The sequence below is a fragment of the Populus nigra genome, chromosome 13, assembly GCF_951802175.1.
Source record: "Populus nigra chromosome 13, ddPopNigr1.1, whole genome shotgun sequence".
NCBI lineage: Eukaryota > Viridiplantae > Streptophyta > Magnoliopsida > Malpighiales > Salicaceae > Populus > Populus nigra.
This window is the reverse complement of record NC_084864.1, coordinates 6,342,045-6,357,763: the sequence shown is the minus strand read 5'-3', so window position 1 is coordinate 6,357,763 and position 15,719 is coordinate 6,342,045. Positions and strand designations below refer to the sequence as shown.

At 28.6% G+C, this 15,719-nt stretch overlaps 1 pseudogene; it reads left to right on the top strand.

Annotated features, from left to right (window-relative positions):
• Positions 1-7,542: 7,542 nt before the first annotated feature.
• Positions 7,543-9,848, top strand: LOC133671533 (triacylglycerol lipase 2-like; annotated as a pseudogene).
• Positions 9,849-15,719: the final 5,871 nt, after the last annotated feature.

Below are 15,719 nucleotides of genomic sequence, written 5' to 3'. Positions count from 1 at the left end.
TCACTTATCATATCAAACAAGACTCTAATGAATCATGTAATGTGTAGAAAAAAACATTAATTACTTGTATTCAAGTGGTGCATTTACTATAGAATAAAACTTTCTTCCACCCATGCATGTAAATAATAGTGTGACCAATACATACATACATACATATATATATATATATATATATATATATATGATAATTTCATATAATATTATTTGTAGCTCAAACTCAATTAACACTGTATCATTTCTTGTTTGTAATAAAAAAAATATTTATTATTTTATAAATATTCAAGAAATCAAAATGAATAAAAAAAAAGAAGATAGTTTCCATATACAACCAGATGCAAAAATAATTAATAAATAAATGAGTAATAATATAATATTTTTTCACCAAAGATTATGTAGTAATTTAAAACAAAAAAAGAAGAAGAAGATTATGCCACAATTAATAGTACGCGCAAATAGTAACCTTAGAGTTAGTTTACGCTAGATAATCCTAGTAAAAAGCACTTTACATTACAATATCAAATATATATTTGTATTTTCATTGAATTCTTTAAAAAATAAAACAAAATATTATCATCTTTAATTACATAGGATATTGTCATGATAATATGCTTTATGAAATTCGTTTGATTGTGTTTGTTTTTTATTTAAAAAATGTTTTTGAAGATTTTTAATTATTTTTCTTCAAATATTTTTTTTAATGATTTTGAATTGTTTTAATATTAAAAATAATTTTTAAATATATATATATATATATTATTTTAATATATTTCCAAATAAAAAAAAACATTGAAAAGTAGCCACAACCACAATAAAATAAAACACCTTCATCCATCCACCTCCTAATTCTAAAAAATAGGGAAAACGCCAATGACAACACAGATAGCACGCATATGGAAATATAAAGACCCAAAAATGTCCCAAAATCCACCCATTAATAAATACTCAATTCATAATGAATAAACCTCAAAAAAGCCAGACCATCCTTTTCGTGAGTTTTTTTAAAATAGTACAGTAGAAAAAAATATACAGTTTAAAACTTATTTAAAAAAATAATGCACATTAGTGAGTCATATGTGACGTCACTCATGAGTCACATATGTCCAAGTTGATTAAAACAATACTTGTCCTTTTTTTTCCACAAGTGCTTTATCTATTTATTTTGTTTAATTATGATTTTAGTTGAAATTAAATTAAGTTAAAAAATTAAGTGAATCATTAATGTGTTGAATTATGAATTGTTGGGTAGGTTGTTTATATATATATATATATATATATATATATATATATATATATAAAAGAGTTGAAAGGATAAAATATCATACCTCAAATTTTTTATTATTAAAGTTGCTCATAATGCATGCTACTCACAAGTTGCAAATAACATATGAAAATTGCTAAATTATACTGTTTTTCTAAATAAATCCTGATTTTATTTTTTTTTTCTAAAAATTATACAACTACTACCATACTTTTAAACACAATAATAAAAAAAAATTGAGCCAGCCTTGAGAAACTCTCCCCAACTACCTGGAGCATCATGGGAGATGGCTCCTAGCTATCTCATTCTTGTCTTTTATTTATGAAAAAAATTCCTACAACCTACCCTAGTCGCGCTAAAACAAAAAAATCACGGTGAGTAAAAGTAGAAAACCCAACAACTATTGGAATCCATAGTCATTTGAGTCCATATGAACAATTATTCTTCCACACAAACTAAATTTATTGGGAGTAATAGGTAATTGTGCATGCAAATGTTTTATAAATTTAGTTTATAAACATGAATGGTCATAACAAAAACATACCTAAAAAAATATGGTAATGAACAAAAACTTGTGACACCATTAACAGTGTCCACATAATAGATTGCTAAGCTTTTAGTTTCTTTGCTAATTAATATAAATATGTTTTTTTAATTAAAAAAATAGTTTAAGTTATTCGAATAAAAAAAATAAAGTTAAAAAGTTATGTCATAATCCATTTTGACCTCCATTTTCCAACATATTTTTAAGAATGCAAAAATATCAAAAACAAAATGTAGTTTTGATGAAATCTAGTCAATTTATTATATTTTTAGCACTTTCAATTATTTTATTATTGTATTTTAAAAAATAAAAATTAAATAAAAAATATAGTTTTGATGCAATCAAGTCAATTTATTGTATTTTTAGAACTTTCAATTATTTTATTATTGTCTTTTAAAAAATAAAAATTAAATAAATAGGTAAAAAGAAAAAAAGAAAAAAATATGTATTGAAATGATAAGCAAGAGAAAAAGAGGAACCAAGATAATAGAGAATCAAATAATATAATAGGAAATCAAATAAACAAGGAAAATCCAATGATTTAAAATTCTTAGAGATCTTCCAATTAATTTCTAGATTTTATTTTTTAGAGTGATTAACTATAAATAGAGACTTAGAGTAGACATAGGGGAATAAACTCATAGATAAAAAGAGAAAAGTCACGCTAAAAAAAACTAAGAGAGATAAAGAGATACAAAAAGTCTACCCTCAAAAGAACAACTAGCTGCAGACACCCTTTTCTTTTATAACTCTAACAATCATTAAAGAAAAATCTAACATGTCAACTTAATTTACACGTAAACCCCTAGAAATTTTGAAAAATAAAATTAATGGAAAATAAATAAATGATAATTAAAAGGAGTTTAAATAAGTATTAAATGGATAGACGAATTACAAACTCTGTAATTTAAAAGTTTATGAGTGTAAATCCCTGGTCTAAAAAAACACCATTTCTTGTATTGTACATGCCAAGAGCTTTAATGAGAGAAGAGAGAGTGTTTTTCATTCTAACTTTCTGTCTTTCTTCTTTCTTTTCTTATTTCAAGTGTGTTTTAGAGAGAAAATTAAAGGGATTACTAGAGAGGGATCTTGAGAGAAATTTATATTAGAGATTCACTTGGACTAGCAAAAAAAAAAAAAAATTTAGAGAGATAAATGCAATTGAGGAGAAGAAGGGGATTAATAAGAGAATTTCAAAGGAAACTCGTATAATTGTGTGTAAAATAGTGGGTAAGATGTCTATCCATTAATTATTGTTTTGTTTTAATGTTTTATCAAGAAAGGGGAAGAAATCTTCAAGTTATGGGAGTTAAGTTCATGTGGAATTTTAGGGAAATATGAAATTGATTTTAATTTGTTAAATTTTACATTATTTTGATGTTTATGCATGTAGTATGTGATGGAGGCAACAAGTAAATTTGTTGAAAATGTTATTTTATGTTCAAGGAAGTTGTTTTATAGGACTTGGGTTTATATTGTGAAAGTTAAAGAAAATTGATATCTTAATATTAAATGCTTAATTAGATATACATAAATTGTTAATGAGGTAAATTCATGAAGGGAAAATTAAAAGAAAACCATATAAATTCTTAATCATAGGTCGACCATGTTCAAGTGTAAAGGAAATGAAAGAATTGAATGAAATTCTTGAAAAAATATCTATTTGTTTGATATAATTGTGTAGGGATTAGGTTGTAGAATAAATGTTGGATTGAACATATGAATTTATGTCACAAACTTAATTAGGAATCATGGTTTTTATCTTATGGAATTGGAAGAAAATATTGAAATTTCATGTAAAAGTGTTATTTTGGGTATGTATTATGTTTGGCATAGAAATGAAAAAATCAATTAACTCAATTATAACTAGTTTCATCTTATTTTCCTTCAAATATAGATAACAATCAAATATAAACTTTACCTTCTTTTTATAATCTAAATAAGCATCTGGATCATTTTTTTTCTGAAATGTTTAGAATTTTAAGTTTTATGCTACCCAAATTATAATTTAAAACATCATAATCATCAAACTTCCTTTATTGGCTGAAATCCCTATCTGGCTGAAATCTACCACCAAACTCTCTTTGGTTGTGTCTCATATTAGGGATTTTGATGCGTACAGAACTTCCTTCAATGATTAATTAAATCATCTTCCTTATCATCAACAAAGTTTTCAGTTATATTTTCACCTTGAGGAGAAAGTGCTCTTCTAGTCAACATTTTAACTTTTTTCCCTTCACGACTAGGAACGGCATGTCTCCAAATCATCTCAATACTTAATTTATCTGTATTTTCCATCAAAGTGTTTATCATTACCTCCAACCTATCTTGTCTTTTTATAAAATTCTTCACCTTCGATTGCGTCATATTTTTTAAGACATTATGAATACCTGCAAAAAAGGTTAGTAGCAAAGAAATATTTCCTCACACACTTCCTCACGTGTTTACACTCGATTTAATATCACTCTACTTGTATTTCACATAATTCAATCGAGTTTTTCACTCTAATTATCTTACTATGCCCTTTACTTCACTATTCCCTTAATTAGGTTCTTAAAGGTGACTTAGCAACTTATAAAATAATCAATCAAAATAACATAATGATTTTATAATAATAAAGAATTAAGAAATATATAAAACTAATCAAAACGAATCTTGAGGACAAATTTATGAATAACAATGTAAATTTATGCAGAATATAATGATGAAAAGAAGACATAAAAATAAAAACAATGGAATTTATGTTTAAGATTCAAAGAAAACTAACTAATTCAAAAAGTCAATATTCAACTTTAAGAATTTGGTATGTACAAGAAAATAATTAAAATAAAACAAGAAAAATCTATTTGATATGTACAAATTTAAATTTATATGAAACAAGGAAAGATAATCTAAGAAAAGCAAGAATTCAATTCAGCAATACCAATATTTGGTATGTATCTATTTGGAAAAATCAAGAAAATATTCAAGAAATTCTTGGACAACCCTAAAACTCAAGGGCTTGTATTCGGTTATTCCCTAACTTGTCAATTCATGCAATTTTTCCTTCTTTTTTTACCCATACAATTAGATAGAAACAAGATATTTTTCGTGATTTTTTTAAAAAATAGTACAGTAGAAAAACAATTATATAATTTAAACTTATTTAAAAAATTAATGCACATTAGTTAGTTTTATATGATATCACTCGTGAGTCACATATATCTCTAGTTGATTAAAACAATACATGCCCTTTTCTTTCTCTTTTTTTTTTCCTCATAAGTGCTTTATCTATTTATTTTGTATGATTATGATTTTAGTTGAAATTAAATTAAGTTAAAAAATTAAGTGAATCATTAATGTGTTGAATTATGAATTGTTGGGTAGGTTGTTTTTTTTATATATATATTAGAGAGTTGAAAGGATAAAGAAATATCATATGTCATTTGTTTTTATTAGAGTTGCTCATAATACATGCTACTCACAAGTTGCAACTAACATATGAAAATTGATAAATTATACTGTTTTTCTAAATAAATCCTAATCTTATTTTTTTCTTTTCTTTTCTTTTCTATAATGTTACTTTAAAAAGAAAAAAAAAATAAAAACACTTTCCCCCTAACAATAACATCATGCCTCCTATTATTATACCTTGCCTTTCAACGCCCCCCCTCCCCTAAAGCCTTCTCTATCGCACACTGCCTCCTTTTTTTTTCCGAACCTGTAAAATAAAATAAAGTGATGAACGGGGGGGGGGGGGGGGGGGGGGGGGGGGGGGTGGATTGAAAAATATAAATTGAAAAATTTATATACACATGTGTGTATGTATTGTTCATCGTCTATAATAATTGAAACACATGAAATGAAAAACTCTCCCAACAGCAAAGCCATGAAATCCTCATTGCAACACCATTATAATCAAAGCATGAGGTCTAAAACTCTATCCAAAAGACCACCGCAGTAAGCCCAATTTCAAACTTCAAATACATGATTTTTTATTGTCTTAATTAATTAGAAGATATGAAATATATCAATAGATTAATGTATATTTTTCAATGAAACTAGAATTACATTAAAATTCTTTATACAGCTTTAGTTATGACTAAAAAAATAATTAAAAGTTAAAATTAACATATTTGAATCTGCTCATTCCAATTTTTTATAATATTTAAATACTCATCTACAATCCCATCTTAAATTAAATTAATTAAGATTTATACTTCATTATTTAATATTATTTTCAAGTCCAACTTAGTCTATGTATTTTAAAAAAATCAATTGAAAATCTCTTTGAATTTTTTAACTTTAAGACTTGTCACTAGACTAACTACAACCTATAACAGATATCTTGTTGTACCTAAATCATGTCAGATAAGCTCAAATAAAAGTTACTAATTCAAATAGAATCAATTTCAATAAATTGGTACTATAACTTAAAGCCTACAATATATATATATATATATATATATATATATATATATATATATATATATATATATATATATATGTTGTACAAATTGTAAAGACAAACATAAATAAATTGAAAAATTTATATACACATGTGTGTATGTATTGTTCATCGTCTATAATAATTGAAACACATATGAAATGAAAAACTCTCCCAACAGCAAAGCCATGAAATCCTCATTGCAACACCATTATAATCAAAGCATGAGGTCTAAAACTCTATCCAAAAGACCACCGCAGTAAGCCCAATTTCAAACTTCAAATACATGATTTTTTATTGTCTTAATTAATTAGAAGATATGAAATATATCAATAGATTAATGTATATTTTTCAATGAAACTAGAATTACATTAAAATTCTTTATACAGCTTTAGTTATGACTAAAAAAATAATTAAAAGTTAAAATTAACATATTTGAATCTGCTCATTCCAATTTTTTATAATATTTAAATACTCATCTACAATCCCATCTTAAATTAAATTAATTAAGATTTATACTTCATTATTTAATATTATTTTCAAGTCCAACTTAGTCTATGTATTTTAAAAAAATCAATTGAAAATCTCTTTGAATTTTTTAACTTTAAGACTTGTCACTAGACTAACTACAACCTATAACAGATATCTTGTTGTACCTAAATCATGTCAGATAAGCTCAAATAAAAGTTACTAATTCAAATAGAATCAATTTCAATAAATTGGTACTATAACTTAAAGCCTACAATATATATATATATATATATATATATATATATATATATATATATATATGTTGTACAAATTGTAAAGACAAACATAATAAGATTTTGACCCTTCATTATGGGAGAAAGAAAAGTCCTAACTTGATTATGCATCCAACATTTTATTCTTTCACTGTGTTAAAATAGTAAGAAGCTCACATGAAAGTTATAAATTCAAATGAAATAAATTTCAATAAATTGGCACTATAACTTATAACTTAAGCCTGGACTGTTACCATATCTTTTTTTTCTTTTTCTTTTTTATCTTGTATAGACAAGTGCAACAACATGTATAAGAACCGACAATTCATTATAAGAGAGAGAGAAGACTTACCAATATTTTAATGAAATTAGTAATAAGTTTGAATGAAAGTTACAAATTCAAATGAAATAAATTGCAATAAATTAGTATTGTAACTTATAAATTTCAATAAATTGGTATAAATTTCAATAAACTAGTATAAATTTCAATCAATTCCAGCTTTTTGGTCTTGCCCTCCTTTGTTCTTGCACAGTTATAACTAGATATTTCGATCAAGAGGGCATAGAAGTTATGGCTCCCCAAAGCATGTCTAGGTTGGCTTCAATTTATAGTTTTTGCGTGCTAGGCTTGATGGTTATGCCCCATCAAATATATGGCTCGAGCCGCGGCTCTTTGGCCTTAACCAGTGGCATATCAGATCACCCCCCAGCAGATGGTATATGTGCTGCTTTGGTGACAATACATGGGTACAAATGCCAGGAACATGAAGTAAGATGAGTTGAAACAATAATCGGTGTTGGCCAAGTTTGTTAGAACTAGCTTGTAATACAATAAAAGAAAGTGGACTAACATGGCGTTTCCTTTGTGTTTATTTCAGGTGGTAACAGAAGATGGATATATACTTAGCGTGCAAAGAATACCAGGAGGTCGTGTCGGCGTCGCTGGCAATGGTGATACAAAGAGGCAGCCAGTTCTCATACAGCATGGGGTGCTTGTAGTAAGTGTCTATATATTGCTTTTATATGCTTGTGGCATGCATGGTTAATTTGAATTATATGATGCAGGATGGAGTGACATGGCTGCTGAATCAACCGGAACAAAATTTACCTACCATTTTAGCTGATCAAGGGTTTGATGTCTGGATTTCGAACACCAGAGGCACTAGATTTAGCAATCGGCATCTCTCTCTTCAAGTCAATCAACAGGTTTCCTACTCTCTCTCTCTCTCTCTCTCTCTCTCTCTCTAAATGCATGCATGCATATATGCATTTGTTTTTCCACAGTAGTTTGCTTAGTTCTAATAACGCAGGGATATTGGAATTGGTCATGGGATGAACTGGCGAAATTCGATCTTCCAGCAGTCTTTGATTATGTGTACAATGAAACAGGACAGAAGATACATTATGTAGGTCATTCCCAGGTATGATTCATATCTTGACATGAAAAAAGAATATTATTCCAACATCTTAATAACAATAATCCCTTTGGCACCTATTATAATATTAAGAGAATTTATTTCTACAGGGTACTTTGATAGCTATGGCAGCATTATCGGAAGGGTTGCTGGTGGAGAAGATCAAATCTGCAGCCTTGTTGAGCCCTGTTGCTTACTTGAATACCGTGACATCAATACTTGGTGTTGTTTGTAGAGAAGCCATTGTATGTACTTAGGTTCTATTCATTAGTACATGGTTAAATATTCTTTATTTTACTTTTATTTTTTTATGAATGATTAATCATTTAATTAAGGACTCTTATCTAATTAATCCCCCCTGCTTCCAACAGGTTGCTAATTTATTTGGTGACTCTGCATTTGATCCTAAAGGGTAAGAAAGAAGAGCTGAAAACCAGTTCATACAATCACAAATTAACAACCCCTCCCCCTTAATTTTAGATGGAATAACAGATTAAATAACGACTGGTTTCCTTAATCTTCCTTCCTTTACAGACAGCTGCTACCATTTTTTAACATCGCCCGAACTCTATGTGATGCTCCAGGCATCGACTGCTACGGCTTGTTGGCTCCATTAACTGGTATAAATTACAATCTCAGCGCTGTTGGTGCACCTTTCTTCCATATTTACATTTTATTGAAAAAGAACAGGAAGAGTTTCCATAGTCCTCACCACATATACATCTCCTTCGCGATCATAATAAACTAAATGCTTCAATTCATTTCTTCCACTTGAAGGCCCCAACTGCTGCCTCAATGTCTCTACTTTTCATCCGTTTATAAGGAATGAGCCACAACCTACATCAATGATGAACATCCGGCACTGTGGTCAGAGTAAGTGTGTCTACCCTGCAAAACTTTCTTTAATTATCATCGGCATACATCCATTGGCTGTTGTCATCATGTATATCTCTCCATATTCAGTGGATTCGATTTAAAATATATAGGTGTGATATAGCAAGACATGCACAGGTGCAAGGGTCTGGAAATGCAAAAAATGAAACCATGCCATGAACACTATTTGTGTAATTAATTAATTTTGCCAAGTACAGTTTGCTGCTTCAATTCGCTCAAGTGAATACTTTTTTCAGGCATTCACGAGAAGGTCGTGGCAAAATACGACTATGGATCTTCTGAAGCTAATACGGCTCGCTACGGAGAAGCGAAAGCACCTGCTTATAATCTCTCTAATATCCCCAAGAACTTGCCTCTCTTCCTAAGCTACGGAGCGCTAGATACACTGTCTGATGTTCGAGATGTCAACCTCTTACTTGGCATTCTCAAGCCCAATCATGATGTTGACAAGCTCACCATTCAATACATCAACAATTATGCTCATATGGACTTTATTATGGGAGTAAATGCCAAGGATGTTGTGTACAGTCAAGTCTCATCATTTTTCAAAAATCACACTGGTTTTTGAACTGGGCAATTATAAAACAACATATGTTTACGTTCCTTTTAAGTTTTTAGGGGAAAACCATCCCTATTTTTTGGGAAATAAGAGATGGGCCATAGCTTTCAAGGCTTGTTGCAGGTTCCGTGGACGTGGGAATAAGGAACCTTGTGAAAGAATTTCGATTATTTTTATTTTATCACTCATCTGCTGGAAGAGATTTTATATAGATGGATAGATATTAATCGTGCAATTCTAAGATAATGAGTGTTCGAACATCATGTATTCTTAATGTTATGTTCATGTTAATCGCAGGGATTTTTATACAATAATATCCACGAAAATATCATCTTAGGACTATTGTCTACGGAAAAATTAATAAAAGAAGCTGGAGATCAGTTTTTGTATAGACCATTACAGTTTAACACGTTTAAATTGTTAATAAATATACAAAACAAGTGAATCCCTAACCGCAGCTAGTTTTGTTACACGGTGGTAGTCTTGAGGTAATTTCGAAATCATGAGCTCTTGCGCACTCATTGGCTGGTAGTCTGAACTTCTTCTTTGATCTTCAACTGGACAGCCATTTTCATCCTCCTAAACTTCTGTTTAACTGGCTTGCATTCCGGTTCAAAACGGAAAATGGTGGACCACCATGTCAGTGTCTAACCCAGGCATATCCTCATTCATTACAGTTTAACACGTTTAAATTGTTAATAAGTATACAAAACAACTGTAGCCATTTGTGAGGATGACGATTTAAGGCTACGATTTAACTAAATATTATGAACGAAAAGGAGATAAAGTTCTAACTAAATCATAAGACAAGCTCCCCATTTCTTCTATCATATTCGTAGATTTGATTCCTTTTTATTTATAGATTTAATTTGTAATTTTTTTCTGTGAAATTGTTACATTTATTTTTAATATTTTATGTATTCCCAATGTATTTTTGTTATCGTATAGTAAGTAAAAATAGTTAGAAGAAAAATAAAGCCAACAAAAGGGAGAATTACATTTATGGAAAGGTTTTGTTAGTTTAAATTTGGCATCACAGTCAGGTTAATAATCAAGGGTTTTCACCAACAAAAGGGAGGTGGCTGCGGTTATATTGACTGTTTTTTAGAGGTGTTGGAGTTGCAGTTTCTGCCATTCTTATTGTGTTGCTTCTATGAATATTGAGTGTGATGAGAAAGTCCTCTTTTGCCAAGCCTGACTGTTTGAGACGAGTACTTTCATGATTTTAGAAATGTTTTTTTCTTTGTTCTTTTTTCATCTTGTCGGACCTTGGTGAGGGTGTGGATATATATTCTCTCATGAGATGAGACCATTTCAATAATTGTCTATAAGCGTACCGTGAAAATCAGGTGTTTTAATTTATAATTTATAGGTAGTCAAATCACTAATCTTTTTTTTTTTTTTTTACTGTCTCTACAAAAGAGAGGGCATGCCTAGAAATCACTTACCCATAAATAGGCTTAGCTTTTTTGGAATGACCACTCTGTTGCAGTTAATGTGCAAAATATAGGCTTAGCTTTTTTGAATGACCACTCTGTTGCAGTTAATGTGCAAAATATAGGTCAAAAAGTGACCTTAACTTATTGACACTGATTGAATAATTAACAATAAAAAAAGAGATCACACGTGCATTCTATATATACTAGTTATATGACCCGCGCGATGTTATAGGTCAACTTTTTTACATAAAAAATATTAAAAAACGCTAAGATCTAAATATGTTAGGTTTTTTTACAAAGCTATACCGCAGAGTCTCGGGTTTGACTGCAACCCCTGACCTAAGAGTGATATTTATAATATTAATAATAACATTAAACTTGCATGACCCAAGTTTAAATGGGTCTAGCTGTAATACCAGACCCAATAGTCTTGGATGTGGGTCTAACTGCAAGGTCGTGTCATAAAAATGTGATAGTTAAATAGATTAATTAAAAAGAAAAAACAAAGAAAAAGAACCAACAAGAAGAAAAAAACTAACGAAGAAAAAAATCTGAATTAACTGGGTTAACCTGTCAAACTTGAGATTCGTGTCATAAAAGTCTGATAACTAAATAGAAAAAAATTTAATATCAACAAATTAAATAAAAAAATTAATTAAAAAGAAAAAAAGAAGGCATCAACCTTTTCACCGTGGACTGCACTGTACAGTCCACCGTGAAAGGCATAAAAAGAAAAAAAAACAAAAATAAATAAAAATTAGTCGTTTCACCATGGACTGCATACAATATAAAAAGATAAAATCGGAAGAACAAAAATAATGAGAAAAAAGAAAAACAATCTGAATCAACTGAATTAACCCACCAAATCAGGTTAACTTGTCACTCATGGGATTCGTGTCATGAAAGTATGATAGCTAAATAGAAAAAGATTTAAATAAAAACAGGAAAAAAAAAACAGCTCAGCGTTTCACTGTAATTATTATTATTATTATTATTATTATATATAAGTAAAAAAAAGATTAATTAAAAAGGACAAAGCAAAGAGAAAAAAAACCTACAGGGAAAAAAAAATTAATGAAGAAAAAGAAAAAAAATCTAAATCAACTGAGTTAACCTGTCAAACCTGATATTCATATCATGAAAGTCTGATAATTAAACAGAAAAAATTTAATATTAAAAAACTAAATTCAAAAAGACAAAAGGACAAAAAAAACTAAAGGCATCAGCTTTTTCACTGTGGACTACATTGTGCAGTCCATAGTAAAAGGCTTAAAAAGAAAAAAAAAATAAAGACATACGCCACGAGTTATTTTTTTTCCTTGCATAAAAAACATCAAAAAATGCTAAGATTTAAGAGTGTTAGGTCTTTCAATAAAGATATACCCAAAAGTCTTTGGTCTAGCTGCAACGCTTGACCCAAGAGTAATATTTATAATATTAATTATAATATTAAACTTACATGACTCAAGTTTAATTCAGTTTAGTTGCAACAGCGGACCCAAGAGCCTTAGATGTGGGTCTGGCTGAAAGGTCGTGTCATAAAAGTGTGATAATTAAATAAAACAAAATAAAGAAAAAAACCAACATGAAGAAAAAACTAATGAAGAAAAAGAAAAAGAAAATCTGAATTAACTTGGTTAACCCTTCAAACCAGGTTAACTCGTCAAACCTGAGATTCGCATCATGAAATTTTGATAACTAAATAGAAAAAAAAATTTACGGGTTAACCCAGAATTAACTGGGTTAACCTGTCAAGCCCGGGAGAAGTGTCATGAAAGTCTAATAATTAAATAGAAAAAAATTTAACATTAACAAACTACACTAAACAAAAAAAATTAATTAAAAAGAGAAAAAAAAAATTTCGGGTTAACTTGTCAATCCAGGTTAACTCGTCAAACTCGGGATCCATGTCATGAAAGTATGATAACTAAATAAAATAAAATTTAACATTAATAAACTAAATTAAAGAAAAAAAATTCATTAAAGAAAAAAACACAAAGAAAAAAAAAAGCCAAATGGAATAAAAAAAAGAAAAAATAACAGAAAAAAAGAAGAAGAGCAGTTTATAATTATAATATAATATAATATAATAATTATTATTATTATAATATATAAATGAATGAAAATAAAAGGCGCGGGTGTTTTCTCCACGCCTTTTAAAGTATTGTTAATATATATATAGAGAGAGAGATAACATGTGCATGCTGATAAGCATTATTTAAAGCTACATCTTTGGGAGTTCTGTTTACATGAAAAATTAACAAATGTCTGGTAAAGAAAAAAAAGAAAAAAAAAAAGAGGGATGCAATCGCAATATTAAATGATATATATGCGAGAAATAATATTTCACAGAAAAGAAGTTCAAACTTCAAGCTTCTTTTTTTTTTTTTTAATTAAGGAATACTAAAGGTAATTGCTTGAGTTATACTTTATGGTCTTGATTTTACAAGTTACTAATATTAAATATTATGTAACGATCAGCTTCTATTTCTAGTCGTCTCTTCCTTAATGGGACTGACCCTTTTGATCGCATAGTGACATTTAACTTTCCAAGGCAATCAGATTTTTATTTTTATTAATATTAATATTAATGTAAATGTAAATGTCCAGCCAATTTTGTTTAATCATATGAAATTTAAAGTTAATAATTATATAAATTTTCAATTATTTTAAGATTTATAAAACTCGAACTAATAATATTTAAAATATAAATTTAAAATTTAATCAATTAAGCTAAACTAAATTCTAATTAATTTTAGATATGGTTGTTGTTGTACTTAGTATTTTTATATAGATATGAAGGAAAGGCTAATACTTGGTATATTCAGGAATATTCCTAGAAAATACTAATACAGTCTAGGCTCTAATTTTGTCTGCCTGTACCGGAACGCTAGTACATTTCAAATGTCTTTCATTTTAATTTATTTCTTATGTGACACTTATAAATTATAATTAGCATTGATTTTTGTTGAAAAAATGGGAAGATAAACATGCAATACCAAGTCGGGATACAATGTTTTGTGCTACGTATAGTTCTAATCTATGTAACATCATATTCTTATTTTCAATTTATGATGCTGGGTGGAATGGCATGGCTCTTGAATCCACCGGAACAAAACTTACCATTGATTTTAGACAATAAAGGATTTGATATTGGATCGCTAGCACTGAGGCACAAGATTAAAGGCATTTAAGATATGTTGTTTTTTAAAATGTTTTATGTTTAGAAATATATTAAAATGATAATTTTTTTAAAAAATAATTTTTAAATTAACATATCAAAATGATCCAAAAACACTAAAAAATTAATTTAAAGCAAAAAAAATTAAAATTTAATAAAAAAAACCGGTTCAATCATAGCCTGATGCGAACCTCTAGATCACATGGTAAAAGACCCCCCAACAAAGATAATACTTCTATAAGAAAGCTGAAAATCAGGTTTGAAAAGTATGACATAATGAAAACCTGTTCTAAAACACCAATACTATTGGAATTGAATTGAATCGAATGACGACAAAATATCAGTTATACCATGATAAGTCAGATTTGATCTTTGTCTTGACAAAGATAACGCGTTGCACAACATAAAACACAAGTTTATTTCATAAACTCATCGCTACCTACTTTTCAGTAAACAAAACATTTATATAATGCTTCAAACAACCCTAATGGATTCCCATGTATGGGCTAATTTGAGTCCACTTATAAAATTGATCCAAATAAATAATAATAAACCAAAGACTAAGAAGAAAATAATAAAAATTAAAAATTAAAAATTAATATCTTAGATATGCTAGAATCAGATTTGTCACCCCTACGAAGTTCCAAATAGACTAGAAAATCTAATTTGAATATGGAATTAATTTCGAAGTCTTCTTGTCTAATTGTGCTTGGCTTTCTTGTTTTATATGGACACTCAATAAAGAAAATCTCTCTTTTATATATGTCAATTTAGTTTTCTTCCTAGAATGGGAGAATCATTGATTAATCCTCCTAACTTAGAAAACCAGATCTGGCAGCCCCCTAGCATCCTTTGTTAACTAGGAAACTTTTTTCTTTGTAGATAAATATTCTCCTAAATAATAGGGAAAATAATGAACGAAATCACCTTGAATATTTTGTTGATTTAACCTTGTAGAATTAGAAAATCAACTCTAAACAAATTTGATTTAATCCCAACAACTTAATTAACCTAAGCTAACTTTGGACCTCATGTTACCCAAACTCATATTCATTAATAAGGACCAAATTAGATTCAAAATATACTCCAAATAAACTTTCTTTGCTGCTAAAAAATATATCATGCATAACCTATCCTGATGTGGCTAAATTATCCATAAACAAAATTGGGCAGAACTTATTATTCATAAGAACCTTAATTTAAAGCAAATTGATCTATATATGAAAACTCACCATAAAAAACTCAAGGTTGAACTACATA